Source organism: Microtus ochrogaster, linkage group LG7_11 (assembly GCF_000317375.1).
Source record: "Microtus ochrogaster isolate Prairie Vole_2 linkage group LG7_11, MicOch1.0, whole genome shotgun sequence".
NCBI lineage: Eukaryota > Metazoa > Chordata > Mammalia > Rodentia > Cricetidae > Microtus > Microtus ochrogaster.
The window spans coordinates 18973387-18991429 of record NC_022032.1 but is presented as its reverse complement, the minus strand read 5'-3'; the positions used below and the strand labels follow the sequence as shown (position 1 = coordinate 18991429).

The 18043-nt window shown below is 43.6% G+C and overlaps 1 pseudogene; it reads left to right on the top strand.

Moving 5' to 3' along the window:
* The first annotated feature begins 16040 nt into the window (after positions 1-16040).
* LOC113457822 lies at positions 16041-16162 on the top strand (annotated as a pseudogene).
* The last annotated feature ends 1881 nt before the right edge of the window (positions 16163-18043 follow it).

Sequence of the window (18043 nt, the reverse complement as noted above, 5' to 3'; positions counted from 1 at the left end):
GTTAAGGCTAGGCTAACGCCATTAACAATTTAAATCTTCTAAAACTCCCCCTCCCCCCCTCCAGACTTTTCTACTCTTTAAGTATTGTCACCATCCATGTTCTATTGGAGATATTTTCAAAGTAGTGTCCTACTTATGTTTGCTCCTAGCCCTCTGTTTGAAATCATGTGTTAGCACTTTGGACTTGTAAACAGACAAGTTGCGTTGGCTAGGAGACATTGATTTATGTTTTGTTAAGTATTGCACATCGCTGCCCACGCTAGCATTCCGACCTTCTGTAGTCACTCCCAGGGTCAGTATGATAGGAATCCTATGGCCGTAGATTTGGGGATTCCATTTCCTCTTCCTGTCCAAGCAGGTCTTATTGACTTGCACAGGATCGGTAAGTCCAGTAAGAAAGACTGAGTGGACCTTTCTGCTGGGTTCCAGTCCTACACATTTTCTCATCACTGAAGTCTTTGTCTTATCAAAATAGCTGAGTACTGCGAGTCCCAAATAGGTCACTACAATTCCTTGAGCATGTCTGCTCTTCAATCTCAAATGTCAACATCTTGAGTGGCAAAAACAAAAAAACAAAACAACAACAAAACACATGCTTCCTGGACCTTTGGATATTTCTGTTTTCTGACAGGTTCTTTACTGAACCCCTACTCAGCATCTTTAACTTAGGTTCCACACTGTCTCTTTATTTATCTATGAACATCTTGCTCAAACAGAGATCACACCAATGACACTTACAAGTAGAGGCCACCCTAGTGTTCCCACTGTGCCTGAGATCTGCCTCTATTGTCTGGGGGCTTGTCACCCCTTTTTACTAATGAACAGTTTTCCTCTGTTACTGCCTGAAAGTCAATCATGGCCCATACACTATTGTCTTCTATACTTAAATATTGTATCCCAATACGTATATATTCTTGAATGTAAGATGGCCTCTAACTCTGTTGCCTTGGCTGGTCTCCAACATCTGAACTCAAGGAATCCTCCTGCTTCAGCTTGTTGAGTGGCTACAGGTGTATATCATTACATGTGGATTCCTTGATACTGAAGGATGGCCTACAATACTCTCAGACTTTATGAGCATTCTGCATTTCAACTCACGTTTGAACATCATGCATTTATGGATGCTATCATTTCAGAAAAACTGAAGTGATTCCGATTAAATGTTGGCACTTTCTAAAAAGATACCAAGAAATATTCTAATTTTGGATTTTTGAGTGGTTTGGCACATCTTTATTCCACCTACATGGATTGTATAGTTGGGCATAGGAATCATCAAAGTCATTTTCTTTAGGAATTCAGGGGTCTCATCTCCTGCATCCATTACAGCACAAACAGTTCTTGCTCTAAAGAGAGAGCTTGGAGCCCCCACATTATATGGGACTAGAAAAGGCTGGTGGGGACTGAGACAAATCATTTGCTATTTTGTTACCCCATGGTTTCTGTTAAGCATCTCTATCAATTATTAAAAAGTTGTCCATCCTATACAATAAAGGAGCTTCTGAAGGCATCACCATCTCTGACTTCAAATTCTACTAGAGAGCTATAGTAATAAAAATGGTTTGGTATTGGTACAAAACAGACAGGTGGATTAATGAAATTGAATTAAAGACTCCAACATTAATCCACACACCTATGAACACCTGATTTTTAACAAGAAGCCAAAATTATACGACAGAAAAAAGAAAATCTCTTCAACAAATGCTGCTGGCATAGCTTGATGTCAACATGTAGGAGAATGAAAATATATCCATATCTATTACCCCACACAAAACTTTAGTCCAGGTGTATCAAAGACCCCAACATAAATATAGTTACACTGAACCTGATAGAAGAGAAAATGGGAATTAGACTTGAATTCATTGGTGCAGGAGACTACTACCTGAATATAACACAGTAGCACAGACAATGAGCACAAAAATCAATAAATGGGACCTCCTGAAACTGAGAAGCTTCTGTAAGTCAAAGGATATGGTCAGTAAGATAAAATAGCAGCCTACAGAATGGGAAAAGATCTTCACCACCCCACATCTGACAGAGGGCTGATCTCTAAAATATATAAAGAACTCAAGAAGCTAAACATCAAAATACCAAATAATCCAATTTAAAAAATGGATTACAGATGGAGTACAGATCTTAACAGAGAATTTGCAACAGAAGAATCTCAAATGGCCAAAAGACACTTAAATTATGCAACACCCTTAGTCATCAGGGAAATGCAAATCAAAAAGACTCCCAGATTCTGTCTTAACACTTGTCAGAATGACTAAGGTCAAAAATACTGAGGGCAGCTTTTGTTGCAGAGGATATGGAGTAAGGGGAACACTCCTTCACTGCTGGTGGGAGTGCAAACTTGTACAGTCACTTTGGAATGCAGTATAGTGTTCTCTTAGAAAACTGGGACTCAATCTACCTCAAGACCCAGCTATACCAATTTTAGGCATATACCCAAAAGTTGCAGAATCATAGCACAAGGACACCTAGTATGTTCATAGCAGCATTATTTATTTTTTGTGTGATTTTTTATTGCTATTTATTGAGCTCTACATTTTTCTCTGCTCCCCTCCCTGCCTCTCCCCTTCCCCCTTCAACCCTCCCCCAAAGTCCCCATGCTCCCAATTTACTCAGGAGATCTTGTCTTTTTATACTTTCTACTTCCCATGTAGATTATATCTATGTAAGTCTCTCGTAGTGTCTGTAGTGTTGTCTAAGTTTTCTGGGATTGTGGTTAGCAGCTTTATTCATAATAGGCAGAACCTTGGAACAACCTAGATGCCCCTCAACCGAAGAATGGGTAAGGAAGATGTGGTACATTTACACAGTGGAGTACCACTCAGCTGTAAAAAGCGATTACTTCATGAAATTTACAGGCAAATTGGATGGAAATAGAAAAAAAAAAGCATTCTGAGTAAGGTAACCCAGACCCAGAAAGACAAACATGGTATGCACTCAGTCATAGATGGTTATTGGCAGTAAAGTATAGGATGACCAACTTGCAATTCACAGCCCCAGATAGACTAGATAACAAGAGGGAGCCATAGAGGGATGCATGGATTTCTCTGGGAAAGGGAAGTGGAAAAGATCTCCTGGGTAAACTGGGAGTTGGAGGGTTAGGGGTATGGAGGGATGGGAACTAGAAGGAGTGGGTTGGGTGAGTTGAGTGTTGTATTGGAGACAGAATGGAGGGGAAGAGTAACAAAAGAGATGGCTTGCTGAGGAGCAGGTATTGTGGGGTTAGGGAGAAACCTAGTGCTAGTGAAAGTCTTAGGAATCCACAAGGATAACCCCAACGAAGACTCCTGGCGATGGTGCAGAGAGTGCCTGAACTGGCCATCTACTGTAAGTAGATTGGCGACTTCCCTAATTGCCATCAGAGATACTTTATCCATTAACTGATGGAAGCAGAGGCAGAGACCACGGAAAGGCATTGCACTGAGCTCTAAGAGTCTTGCTGAAAGAAGGGAGAAGGAATTGTACCAGCTAGGGCAAGTTATGATGGGGGAACTCACAGAGACAGCTAAGCTGACCTGAGCTCACAGAAGCTCACGGAAGCTCATGAACGCAGTCAAGGAGCCTGTACAGGACCAACCCAGGTCCTCTGCATGTGTGTGGCAATCGTGTAGCTTGGTCTCCTAGTAAGGCTTTTAACAGTGAGAGCAGGACCTTTTCCCAGTGCTTAGTTGACTTTTGGTAATTTGTTCCCCATGCTGGATTACCTGCCCCCCACTTGGCATAAGGGGAGGGGCTTGGTCCTACCTCAACTTGATGTGCCATGCTTTGTGCAAGCCCATGGGAGGCCTGTCCCTTTCTGAATGGAGATGGAAGAGAAGACGATGAAGAGGGGTATGTAAGAAATGGGAAGGGATAGGAGGAGAGGAGGGAGGGGAAAGTGGTTGTTGTGTAAAATTAATTTATAAATGTTAGTTAAATTAGAAATAAGTAAAGAAAAATAAAGAGTTGCCCCTTGTCAACCACTGGAGATTGGTTCCAGGACAAACATAATCATCAGATATTCAAGTCCTTTATATAAGGTAGTATTCATATACCATCTATATTTATGCTATGTATATTGTTTCATATTACTTAGAAAATAGTGTTAAGAAGTCTGGACACATACTTTCTTTTTTTTTTAATTAGGCAGGATCTCATTAGCTCAGAATGAACTTGAATTTTCTATGTAGTATAGGTTAAATTTGAACTCTGGATCCTCCTGTTTCGGCCTCCTAAGTACTAGAATTGTAGGTGTGTGCTACTATGTATCACACCACACAGAAGCAAGCTGTGGAAAAATCCTTCTGTACACTGTGTGACTATGTCTCTATGATTGGCTTAAAAAACAAGCTGACTGGCCAGTAGCTGAACAGGATAAAGATAGGCAGGAAAACCAATCTGAGAATGAAGGAATGAGGAAGGACAGAGTCAGAAGAATCACCAGTGGGATGGAGAATGAGTCAGACACACAAAATGGGGTGGAGAGAAAAGCCATGAGCCTTGGGGCAGCACATAGATAAATAGAAATGGGTTAAGTTGTAAGAGCTAGTTAGTAATAAGCCTGAGCTATTGGCCGAGCATTTACAATTGATAAGCCCCACTGTGTTTATTTGAAAGTGGCTGTCAGGTCAGGAACATTCTGCCTACAGAAGCAATTTGTAAATACATTTTATTTTTGATGAGCTGAATCTGCCAATGTTGAACCCAAGGTTGCAGAGGGCTTGCTAAGTACAGATCTGTATAAAAGCTTGGGTTCCCATTGGCTTTTGCTTTATATCAAAACCTTTCTCCTCAAACTCTGTCTGGTATGGCTTAGCAAGATCTTTCTTGTCCTATGGGTCTGTTCTAATTCTCATCTCTCACTCTTCTTCTTCTGGTGAAAGTGTACAGGCTTTCAAGAAGGCAAATCTGGACTGTCTAGCTCATCTTTCATTGTGAGGAGATGAGATGTTTTCCAGATTGCTCATGCCTTGAACCTGGCAGCCCTTTGTTTTGGTCTCATTAGTGAGGATGCATGTTATCATTTCATTTTCCTGTTTTTTTTTTTTTTTTTGGCAGTGTAGTAGCTACAAAGCCATCATTTATTATGGTTTTTCCTTTGCATCTCTGTAGTTACTAACAAAACTGAACATCTCTTCATTTGGGAATCTTTTAGGCCAACCTCATCTGTCAACTTCCTATTGACAGGTTTGCCCATTTTCCTGTTGAGGCATAGCAATATGGTCACAAAATATTTTCAAATTTCTATATATCTAAACATCATAGTTATATTTGGAATGTCATTAAAAGTTAATAAGATGTTCACCATTGACATATAAAGATGATGTGTACACTAACTTTTTGGATTTATTATGAAATGAAATGAGAAATGGGGTGGAAATTTCCACTTGAACATCATGTTCTTATACGAAAACATGTACTACCTTACTAGAACATGGCTTTCTAAAACAAATACACTGTATGCTTAGAAGTAATATTAGATAAAACAGTTAAGTTAGACAATGTCATTATCTGCCATCTATATTTTTTTTCTTTTGGTTTTTCGAGACAGGGTTTCTCTGTAGCTTTTGGAGCCTGCCCTGGAACTAGCTCTTGTAGACCAGGCTGGCCTCGAACTCCCAGAGATCCGCCTGCCTCTGCCTCCCAAGTGCTGAGATTAAAAGCACGTGTCACCACCACCTGGCCTGCCATCTATTTTTAAGAGCTACTATACCATATACAAATTTATATTATCTATAACTTACCTATCTATCACCTATCTAAGAGCTAAGTTATACCACATGTACAAATATATCCATATCTATCATCTATCTTTGTCTGTCTACTATCTACTTACCTATCAATAATCTACCTATCATCTACCTATCTATCTAAGATTATCTATTAGCTATTATCTCTTTTTAAATGAGGACAATACAAATATGGAACATAGTAACAACACCTGGTGAATCATACGTGAAGGATGCTTTAATTTTATTTTGCAAATTTTTTTATGTTTTTTTTTTATATGTTTGAAGCTTTTCTTTCCAGGTTACAAAGCCTTTAAATGGAATAAAATGTAGTGTCTGCAACAGATGTGGTTTTAAGGTCAAAGTTAATTGCTCGGATGTAGCTTACTAGTACAGTTAAAAATGAAGATCGATTAAATTACGGAATAACGAAGGTAATAATATTGTTCTTGTTAAAGGGCTAATTTGGTACAAAAGCGTTGAAATAATTTTGAACCTTCTTGAAAACAATTGCTTTTTCCCTGCGTTTGCTGCTTCCCCAGTGCCTCGATCATAAGCCACTTTTCCACCGGTTCCCCAGTTAAAATCCTTTTTGATTTGGTTCCTTCTTGGCTGTAAAAACTCAATGAGAGCATTGTTGCTTAGATCAACACTCTCCTCGCACGCACGTATTCTAGGTCCTCCATCACTGGGTTCTACCAAAAGATCCCGTCCCTACTGTAACAAAGAAGCTCTGTGTAAGGCTCACTGTGGGGAATGAAGTGGAGTGTGTTTTGTTTGATGGAATAACAGAGTTTTATAAAGCTTGTGTAGATGTTCCTAATTCCTAATACCAAATGGAATGGGCCAAAGGTTGCTCTACAGTCTTACATGTGCAGTCATTTGCACAATGACAGGAACAACGTGCATCCTAAGTGGGACCATGATGGGAAGTTTGGCAAGGGTCACCTTGGATAGGATCAGGAAGTAGGTTCGGGACTGAAAGTGAAAGCAAACTGGGTTTGGTTGGAGATTCCACGCTTCAAAAGACTATGCTGGAAAGTAGAGACCGCCTCGCCTGTACTGTTGAGTTCCTGCCTTCATAGTCAGCAAAGAATCCTGATCCCCATTAACACCCAGAGTGGCATTCCTATGTCCTGTCCCCAAGACCCAAACCAGCCCAGCCAAGGGAAGGCTTCTCAGAAATCCACATACCAAATAAGTCCAAATTAAGAAAACGATCACAGAGGAACAAAATCTTATCACAGCAGAAATGGCGACAACGCCAGCGAGAGCAAGATAAAACTTTGTAAAGACTTGACATGAAGCAATCTAGGTACCTAACACTGCTGTGTGTGCACCATAGAAGACTATCCCATGCTCAATAACCAGAACTCCGGCCTCATCCTGAAGGAGAAGTTGTGGGGAAGGGGGCAAGCAGTACAGGAAGTAGAGTTAGCAAGGCTTAAGCTGCTCTTGGCTTCCCCCTTAATGACAAGGTTCCTCTAGACAGCCAGCCTTCCCAAGCTCTGGCCATTGCAAATGACTGTGCTTGCAGCCGCTGAAAGGGGGAGTTTCCTTGTGCAGGCTGCATTTATATGTGTCAGGAGGAGCTGGGAGTGGAGGTGAGGTGGGGGTTGTTATTCAATAACAACAGAACTAACCCACAATTATACTATCCACCCACCCACCCCTTCCGGTTCCAAGAACTAACCTGTTGAGCACAAAGAAGCTTTGCTAGGCCCAGATCCAGACCAGAGAGCTGTGGCGAGACCCACCCTAGGAATTTGCAAGAAGCCCAGGGAATGCTGTACCTGAACTCACTGAGAGTGACCTTTTGTGTTTCCTTAGAAGCAGCTTGAAAAGTGACCAAGGAAGAGGAGAGTGGCAGCGGTCCCTTTCCTGGAAGGGAGTCACACTTCCTTTTAGCGGAGGCACTCAGACCACATCTGGAGTGTATCTCGAGTGGCCTTTTTCCACTTACCATGGTCCCCAGTGGAAACAATGCCTCCCAGGTAGCCACAGGCTGCTGGTCATAGTTCCAGCTCAGAAGCAACCCCAGGCTCTGTCCTCCCAGGAGTGTTGAATCAGTAACGAACCGTCAGCTTCAGCAAACAAAGTCTGGCAAGAAAGACTTTTAAACAAATGCTGTTGGTTTCACTGGAGCCCTTGAAACAAACTATGAGGGACAGGGTGAAACTTGGCAGGGTTTGTCTATGCTGAGGAGGCAAAGGCCAAATCCTGCAGCAGCCAAATGTGCAAATGCCCAGAAAAATGAAAATAAGAAGCATCACCTTTTACCCTTCAGATATAAATGCTTCTGATACAACACTGCTGATAATCGATGCTGAGATTCAATCATCAAAGAAAGACAGAGCCGCAGAATACACACTACCCTATGTGCTTCAGGAACCAGTAGCCCAATACCAGATCAGAAAAACAGCCGAAGGCCACACTGGATGCAGGAGATGCTCAGGAAAAGGCCTGCCAATGGCAGTGTATACAGTCAGGAAAAATGAACTATGTGTCCTGCTCATGCCAGTCAAGGGCTCTACCACTGAGCTACATCTCCACCTTGGTGTGTTTCGAGGATCTTCCCACGCCCTCCATCCAGCGCTCCTGATGGCTCCTGATCAAGCTCTAACCACAAGTGAAGCTTGCAGATGGTGTCTTTTAGCCAGGCTCATCATCAGTGATAATAGAGGGGGATGTGCTGTGGATGGAGGAAAAGAGAAGGGCTTTAGGTAGGTGACCATCACCAGGTGCTACTGGCTGGGCTTCCAAAGATGGCATCTCTCACTGTCATGGAAACCTTCACCTAGTGAACTGCTGGTGGGGAGGGGGGGTGTCACATATTGATAACCTCTTTGCTGCCTTGAAATAAGTCTCTGGGAAGCTCCTGTGTTGCTGACCGGGCTGGGCATCATCAAAGAATCGGCAGGGTTGATTTGACAGGACGATGAAGTATCCATATCCCTTCTAGTGTGGCGGGACACTGGTTCATCAGGGTGTCCTACAGGTGTCCCAACTGGGACTCAAGCAGCTGAGCCTGGGCCATTCCACATCCTAGTTTCACACCTGCATCCCAGTTTAATTGATTTTTCCAGCAATCACTGGATAAGTGAATACATTGCCCAGATCCAGCCTTTATGCCAGCATCAGCCATGCCATCTTATGGGAACGGCTTAACCCTTTTGTACCTTAGGGGATATTGCCTTACTCTGACAATAGTAGTTATGGCAACTAACTGGATTAAATGGTTTTTATGTGTTCTTTGGTACTTCATTTCTCATTTTTATTACATTGCTATAATGTGAGCAGATTGTGGTGGGGACAGATGTCGAATTTGTAAAAATTAGATCAACCTAGAACCAGAGGTTTAAAAAGAAAAAAGCAACAAGATTGTTAATGTGCTTCCTGTTGAAAGAAATGAACAGCTAGATCATTGCCTCTCTCATTCTGTAATGGAATACCTGACAAGAAGCAGCCAGAAGGAGGAAGGCTTATTTGGGCTCACAGTCTGAAAGCACAGTCATGAATGCTGTCCCTGCACTCTGATTGAAATCAGAGAATACCCACTCTTAATCAACAGCCAGACCATCGCTCCATCCCTGATATCATAAGATAAACACGAACACACACCACCACCACCACCACAACAACAACAACAATAACAGAGATGTAACATCACTACCCCCCCCACACACACACACCTTTTTTGAGATAGGGTTGGCTAGCCAGCACCTTGCTAGATAGCTGCGGATAACTTTGAACCTCTCATCCTCCTGTTTCTACCTCCCAAGTGTTAAGATTTGAGAAGTATGTCACTATGTCTAGCCTGTATTTGTGTTTTAGAAAGAAGGCCTTGGGGAGCATTTACTTAGGTGATAAGTTGTAGAACAACACACAGGGCTTTGTATTTCAGCTGCTTTTATTACCCATCGTTGTTATCAGACATCTGTTGGAGACATTCTCTGTGTAAGGTATTTATTTTAGGTGCCAAAAAAGTTACAACAAAATGAAAAGCTCAGATTATGAGACATACTGATATTTTATGTTCTACTGAAATGAAAAAGAAAAAAAAAAACACATGCCGCCAATGAAAGTATAACACAATGTTCTTTTGTACCTTGGAATTTTTATTACCGTTTGTTGGGAGAGCTTTCTCAAATGCATTTAGATTACATTTCCCCATCTATCACTCTGTGTACAAGAAAGACTTGAAATTACTCGGTGAAGATACGCCTAAAATTATTTACATACACAGTTGAACTGTTCTGAATGGCAATATTCTCTATCTAGTGCTTTTCAAGGTTTGACATTTCGGAATCAATAGAAGTAAAATACTGGGGTGGTGGGAAAGAGATGGATTACCAGTTTAGAATGTGGCCTGTTCTTCCAGATGATAGGGGTTCGGTTCCCAGAATGGAAGGAAGAAGAAGCAGAAGAGGAGGTGGAAGAGGAGGAGGAAAAGGAAGAGAAGGAGGGGGAGAAGGAGGAAAAGGAGGTGGAGGAGGAAAAGGAGGAGGAGAGAGAGGAAATGGCAGAAGGTCAGCCTGCACCATTTTAACAGTTCTAGGATGCTGGTATTCTGAAAGCATTCACAAACCCCAGTGTGTGAACATTGGAGCACTCCTAAGTCAGTGACCTGCTTTTGTTTCCACATCTTCTTCTTGCATTTGGTGAGTTTTCTTGGATGAGCACAACAAAGGCTGGTCACCACTGTGGTTGAAATTATTCTTCTTTTCTGGGAAGTTAAAGTGCAAACCATGCATGTCTTAGTATCATAGAGGCATGGTAAAGTCTTTTGAGAGAGAAGATGGCTGGGAATCTGATCATGTTTAGCTAGAAGACTTTAGAAACATGGTGGTGATTCACATAGCAAGGGAATCCCATTTCTGTGCCTCACAGCATGGGAGATGCTCTGGGTTGAAGACTCACCACAGGGCTGGGGAGAGAGCTACCTGCTACCTCCGTAAAGTGTGGAGTATGAGGAGTGACCAGAGTCTGATCCACAGCACTTAAACTAAGGACAAAAGAAAACAACAACAACAGAAAACCTCCTAAATTCAAGCGTCAGGGAGATAGATGATGGAGGAAGGTCATTGGTTAATTATAATAAAGAAACTGCTTGGCCCTCATAGGTTAAAACATAGGTGGGTGGAGTAAACAGAACAGAATGCTGGGAGGAAGAGGAAGTGAGCTCAGATTTGAGAGCTCTGCCCTCTGGAGCAGAGGCCATGCTCCCCTCTCCCGGGCAGACGCCATAAAGCAAGCTGCCAGGTCAGACATGCTGAAACTTTCCCAGTAAGACTGATGTTACACAGATTATTAGAGATGGGTTGATCGGGATATGAGAATTAGCCTGTAAGGGCTAGAGTTAATGGGCCAAGGCAGTTTCTTTATTAGCCAATGACCTTCCTCCATCAGATAGATGACAGGCATATCCTGTGGACTGACTGGCTAGCCAGTCTAGCAAAATTAGTGAGTTACAGGTTGATTGAGAGGCCCTAGCTCAAAAAAATAAGACAGAGGGCTGAAGTGATGGCTCAATGGTTAAGACTACTTGCTGCTCTACAGAGACCCTGAGTTTAGTTCCCAGCACCTACTTGGTGGCTCACAACTCTCAGCAATCTCAGTCTTCCCACAGACACCAGACACGTGCACACATGCCAGTAAAGCCCTCACACACATAAAATAAAAATAAGTTAACCTTGAAAAAAAAATAAGGTGTAAAGTGATTGAGAAAGACACCCCATGTTGACTTTCTGTCCTATACATACGTACACCCATTCACTCACAGATTTCAAATTCAAAGCACAAAAGATGTTCGCATTGTGTCCTAATTGAAAAGAACAGCAGCAACAAATCCATGGGCGTGCCCCGTGGCACAATGCCACTCTCAATAAGTAAAAAATTGGTTATATAATTAGTGACGGAAGAGAGCTGAGTGTGCTGATTAGGATTCTCTGTGTAGCCCTGACTGTGCTGGAGCTCTCTGTAGACCAGACTGGCCTTGAACTCACAGACCTGTGCCCGCTTCTGCCTCCCAAGTGCTGATGTTAAAGGTGTGCGCTGCCACCACCCCACATTGGGTAGGTTTTTGACAGCTCCTCAAAGCAATCCATAAAATTAAGAAGATTGTTTTCTCTCTTCTCCCTCCTTCCTAGAAGATCCTTACTCTGGGGAGTTGCTGCCCCTTGGTAAGGAATGCTGCACAGAGACCTGGAAAGCAGGCAGCCCTTCCCCCACCTATCACACATTGCATCATTCTCTTTCATCCAATCACTTCTCTGCATAATGGTCCATTCCCTATTGTCCTCTTTAGCATGAGTAGCTTTTCCTAGGTCTTTGAGGCTTCATTTCTGAAGGTCCCCACAGCACACCAAACTTTGATGAAATGCATTTTTAAAAATACCTCTCCAAGTTAACAAATGTTGTATCTTTGCCACCGAAGTGACAGCAGCGATTCTGCTGGGTGAGGATGTACCATCCCCTTTTCCGCCTCCTCCACGCGGAGGAGAGAAAACACTATTCCAAGGCATAGACTAGGTTTCTTAGTAGTCACAATCATCCCTTGAACTCCAGACTACAAGGTTGCTCCTGGGGCAGAAGAAACAAATTTCTATTTCTAACCTTTCTTTACACGGCCTTGTGAAGAGAGAAGAATCGGGTTTATTTCCTCTCAGTTGCAGCGGGCCACCTCCCTCCCTCAACAGCTCCTCTCTCAGCTGTGCAAACGTCTTCACCTAGCTCTCCCGCAGGGTGAAATATCCCGGGTCACGGCGGGGAGTCTTTCTATGGTTAATTAAACCAGCTGGCCCTCCAGCCTTTAACTCCTCCGGCTACACAAACCAAACAACTTCATTCAAGTCAAACCCAAGTGGGGAAAACAGTCTCGGCCGTGTTTTAACCAGATGCCTCAGCAAATTCGGACTCAGACAGAATTCTTTTCTTGTCAGTGCTTTGGCCACACACGGCGCTTGGTGCTCCTCCGCGCAGTCACGCTGGGGGCTTTTCTCTGAAGGGTTTCTTTACAGTGAGGACTTCTTGGAAATGCTGTTTTACCTTGAGTGGCCCATGAAGTGCACTCACCTAGCTGAAGTATGGACACTCAGTGAGTACTAATACTTGTTCTTCAGGTTCTGCTGGTCTGTGATAAACACACACCTAGAAGCCAAGGGCAGCACAGGCCAAGACCTCAGGGTTTCTCCCGTATTCTTTTAAATATGTTTCTCTTTGCCATTACATTTTCTAAATAAAGCAAATTAATCTTGCGAGCTAGTGAATATAAAATCTGTGGAACCGAATAGTTCAAAATGTTTGGAACCCTGATTATCTTGCAAAGCAGCACCTCTGACTATATTACTCCCCTCCTGCCCCCACCCCCCCAGTTTTCAGGGTAGAGTGAAGTACAAAGAGTCCTTGAAACCAGCTCATTGATTCAGCGAATACATTTTGAGTTCTGTGATGTGTTAGGCACAGAAATCGGGTGAAACAGCATTCAAATTGAAAGCGATGAGATTTACTGTCAGATCTGTCTTTCTATATGAGCCATGTTTCATGTTACTCGGTTCCCTTATTTATAGACTGGGAAAAGTTAGGGCTCTGTCCACCCAGAAAGGCAGAGAACAATGCGCATGGAATGCCATTTCCGTCATCGCTGTGTCCATTGCATCTCTCCCCTCCCCCACAGTGCCCTCATCAGCACCACCATCATTTCTACTGTCTTAGGTCGGTTGTCTAGAAACCCATGAAGAAAGGCTTCCCTGGAGGGAGTTTATGTCTGTAAAGGAGTGGGATAGAGAAAACTGGGCAAGGAGGAAAGGGAACCTCTGATGAGACCTTGTGTCGGTGACTTAGCTTGTTTCTGTGACAAAACTCCGACAGAAGCACCTTTAGAAGGAAGGGTCTATTTTGGTAAATGGCTTAAGGGATGCTTTCTGTTGTTCCTTTGCGGAACTACAGTTCCCAGCGTTCTCCTGGATATGGACATATTCCCAGAAGCCTTTGCATTCCCCGTTGAAAAGTAGGGGTTGCTAGGACCCCTCTCTCTCTCCCTCTCTCTCCCCGCCTTTCCTGTCGTGTCTGCACGCCTTTACCCTGCCCGTTACCCCTTCCCCATTAAAAGTGCACCCACGTGGGACCGCCGCGTGTCTGTGTCTTCTTCCTCGCGTAACGTCTTTACCCTCTAAGCCGCAGACAAGAAAGCCAGCCAGGAATTAAGAACAACACTTTCCATCATGGTAGAGAAGACCTGGTGGCAGGACCATGAGGTCACATTATGTTCATAGTTAGATGTGGGGGGAGATGCTAGTGCTATAGACCATATTTAACGTGTTTCTTGCCACCTCAATTCACTCAATCTAGAAGCTTCCTCACTGAATTACCAGGGGCCAGCCTCCTAGGTGGTTCTAGATATCATCAAGCTGTCAATCAAATTGACCGCCACAGGGTTTAACAGAGGCCACAGGCAGCTAGGGGACTGAGATGACCCTTCCAGTTTGTCCAAAGTGAAGACAAGGCCCCCTAGTATTGGAACCATAAGCGCCTTGGTTCTGAAGGGGAGTTATGGAGGGCAATATCATTAACACATTCTGGACCTTGGCAGGCCTTGAGGGAGTCTTGTCCTTAAGGGTACACAAGTCATTTTATTTCCTTTCCATATCACAAGAAGAAAGAAAAGACATAGTTGCCATGACCGGAAGCACATGTTATAGCTGAACCTTGAAGGGCCCCAAGAAGGCTTGTGTCTACCATCTGCCGCAACGGTCCAGAGGCACACGCTGTACACTGATTCCTTCAAACCCTCTCCTTTCCACACTAACTGCACTGTAGCTTCCATTCCACGCGTTACATGATAGACCCCAGGGCAGGGGACGGCTCTGCAGGTCAATTGGTTAAAGTACCACCTTGTGATTAAGAGCTCTGTAGAACTCTGTCAAACATTGTGCAGCCCCAACTCGGTGGCCCAATCCCTGTAAAGACGCACTCTCTGCATTTTCAACCTGCTGGGGCTGAACCTACTCTCCCAGGTTGTCTATTACTTTTGTCCTCATTGATGCACTGTGAGACAACCCAGATAAGAATCGATCTCTCTTCCATGAACACATACATGTTTTTTGAACAGTCCTTTGTTTTGAAATGTGCCCAGTTCCTTTTTGTAATGATTTACAATGTTTTCAAAACCAGTGCATGGCCTTGCTCCTTGGCCTACCTTCTTGAACTGTGACGATCACCTCATGGGCTTTCTATCCCATGTAGGAAGGATTTGACAAATGTCTTTCGTGCTGTTAGGTCTCTCCCTCTAGGTGGTTTCATGTTTAAAAACACTAGTATGTACCCTCCATGTGTGAATGGAATGATGTGGTTGACAAATAAAGCATTAAGCCAAATCATCTGTAATCATCCATTAACGCAGTGAACTCTTTATTTCCAATGTTAGTAACAGATTCAGTGTAGACTTAAGTACAATTCAGTTTTGTCTCTGCTTGAAAATTTGAAAATATTGAGATCTTGGTGGAGACTTGTTGAAGGATTTTTCTTTTGAATTGCTATTAAAATGACCCCCGCTCTCTCTGTCTCTCTCTTTCTCTCTGTCTCTGTCTCTCTCTGTCTCTGTCTCTGTCTCTGTCTCTCTCTCTCTCTCACACACACACACACACACACGTACATACACACTTGATAAAAACATTGACCAGAACAACACAAACCTTTAGGAAAACAATTTTAAAGTGGAGAGAAATTAATTTCTATTTCCATCCCCCATGGCCAAGCTCGCTAGACTCACGAGCACTCCTGGGAAGGGAATTAGGAGGCCTGGATGAAGCAGATGGAGCATCCTGCTCACCAAGTGAAGAAGAAATGAACTGTTTTAGAAGTTGCACCCCCGGTTTTCGCCACACGGTATTTATTTAGAAAATGCGAGCGCCTCCTCTCAGCTGTGAAAATCTATCATAAAGAAGACCAGCTGTTTCTCATTATCAGCCAGTTACCTCGGCAAGCCACAGTTCCATACGATCCAGAACGGTGTTTCCACTCAACTTTTAAGCAGATTAAAACAAATAATCTCATTTGCAGATTCAGATCCCCAGGTGAGATGACTTCACTGAACTGGACGGGGGAGGAGGATGAGTAGCTCAATATCCCCACACGGATTGTCTCTGAACTGAGTTCAGATGTCAGATTTCCTGAGCGTCCTCAAGAGTTGTCAACCCCAGCTCTGACAGAATTTTAAGAGGCACCATAGTAATTAGAGATCATTTGATTATGTCCACATTAGTCTTTCATTTTTCTCATATTAAAACTCACGCTACTCACGTCCCTATTGTTGTTCCTTTGCGGACCTACAGCACCTGGTATTCCCTGAATGCGCCTGATCTCGTCTGATCTCAGAAGCTAAGCAGGGTCGGGCCTGGTTAGTACTTGGATGGGAGACCGCCTGGGAATACCGGGTGCTGTAGGTCTACAAAGGAACAACACCTTCCTATTTCCTTGGTGACTGCCATTCATCCAGATACACAGATCGACACTTAGGGCAAAAAAAAAAAAAAAAAAGAGAAAAAAAATGAGATTAATTAAACATTTTGTTTGTCCATCCAGATGCTTCAGGGCATAATTTAGAGGAAGAACCATCATGCTATTAGGACTTTCCCATCAGGGAATTCTGTACGATAACCACGCAGAAGGGAACTAGCACACTATAGGACCACAGGTCCTATAGATGCTTGTTTTTCTTTGTTGTTGTTTTGTTTTGTTTGCTTGTTTCGCTTTGCTTGGCCAGTGCTCTATCACTGAGCTACACCCCCAGCCCCTGGGTTTTTGAGACAAGACCTCACTGTGTACCCCAGACTGGCCTTGAACTTGCCGCCTTCCCATTGCAACCCCCTTAGGGCTAGGATCACAGGTGTGAACGTGCCACCACTCCCCCTGAGAAAAGCACATTTTTCCCCCCAACAAATAGCTCCATATATGCCTAACTTCTGACTTAAGTCTGCAAACAGGGAAGTTATAAGCATTGAAGAACTTAGAGCATTGTCTGTAATGTGTTGGTAAAAGCCTCCTTTTGATCTGTAAAGTGGAACCTGGTCTGGCTTTTAGCTGTGAGCTTCTCAGCAGAAAGTAAAAGTGCCTGAAGCCTAAGGAAGACTGCCTCAGGCTGGGGTCTCGCTGGCACTAACCGGTCTTCTGCTTTGAAGGTCTAACAGGACTATCTAAGCCTGCGCTGGGGCTGCCTGGTTAATTATTTACCTTTCTCACTGGTCCTTTCAGATTCTTTTCTTATCAAATGACTCTGTCTAAACTGCAAACAAACAACCTCCCTGGGGCAGTTAGGACTTCACTAAACTGGGTTTCTGTGACCCTGAGTGAGCCTAGTCTCTCCAGTCTTTCACGGGGCTCTCTTGTGCTCAGTAACCAGGAGTAGGCCAAGGCTCACTGGTGCTGCTGTGTGGGTGTTTGTGCTTTACTGGGCCTTGCTTCTTTTGATGCCCCCATCCCCAGCCTTTTATTTTTAGATCCCCTACTTATTTTAAGAGCTGTTGTGACTCTCCATTCCGTAGAACCTTTCAGATTTCACCTGATAACAAAACCTCTTTGTTCTGGAAACCCCAAGGTTTTCTGCTGTTTGAGGGTTTGGCTCACGGACTCTGGAACAGACGTAAGGCTAGGCACTCACCTAGGCCCTGAATGACTGGACAAGTAAACCCAACTAGACAACTGAGTTGGTCTTTTGGGCTTTGCTCTTCTTCCCTCCCAGACTCCCACCGAAGCAGACTGCTCTGGCCAAATGGGGCAGAAAAAAAGTGGGCAGGTGGGGTGAAGTCAATCAAGCAGGGGCTCCATTTCTGCACAAACTTTCAGTTTGAGTTCCAAGGTGAGGAAACAGTTATTTTCACCTCAAGTACACCACCCTCAACCTCTTATCTTTAAAGGTCTTAGGCAGTATATCTTTTATTAGGCTATTTCAAATCATTCCGGGAAACAGAGGAGATTCTGGAAATGAGGTTGAAAATGAGGGGGGAAATATGGATGGGATCCAGAGGGATCCCACAATTTGTTGGTGATCATATATTGAGTCAACACTCCCTTTCTTCATATGTGAGCCAATCCCTCTATAAAGGAGCCAACTGAGAACTTAAGAATTGCCCAAAGGGGTCACCCAGATAATACCTATCTTTGAGGAGTGGAGGGAGCCAGAATGAACGAAGTCCTGAGTGGGTGATGTTGCCACAGACGTGACCATGTGAAGGACTCCAGTGCCCAGCCCCACAGGAGTGGACAAGTCTTTCCCAGGTGAGGCTCAGTGGGATGGCAGGTTCTGGGGGTCTGAGTGAGAATTCTAACAG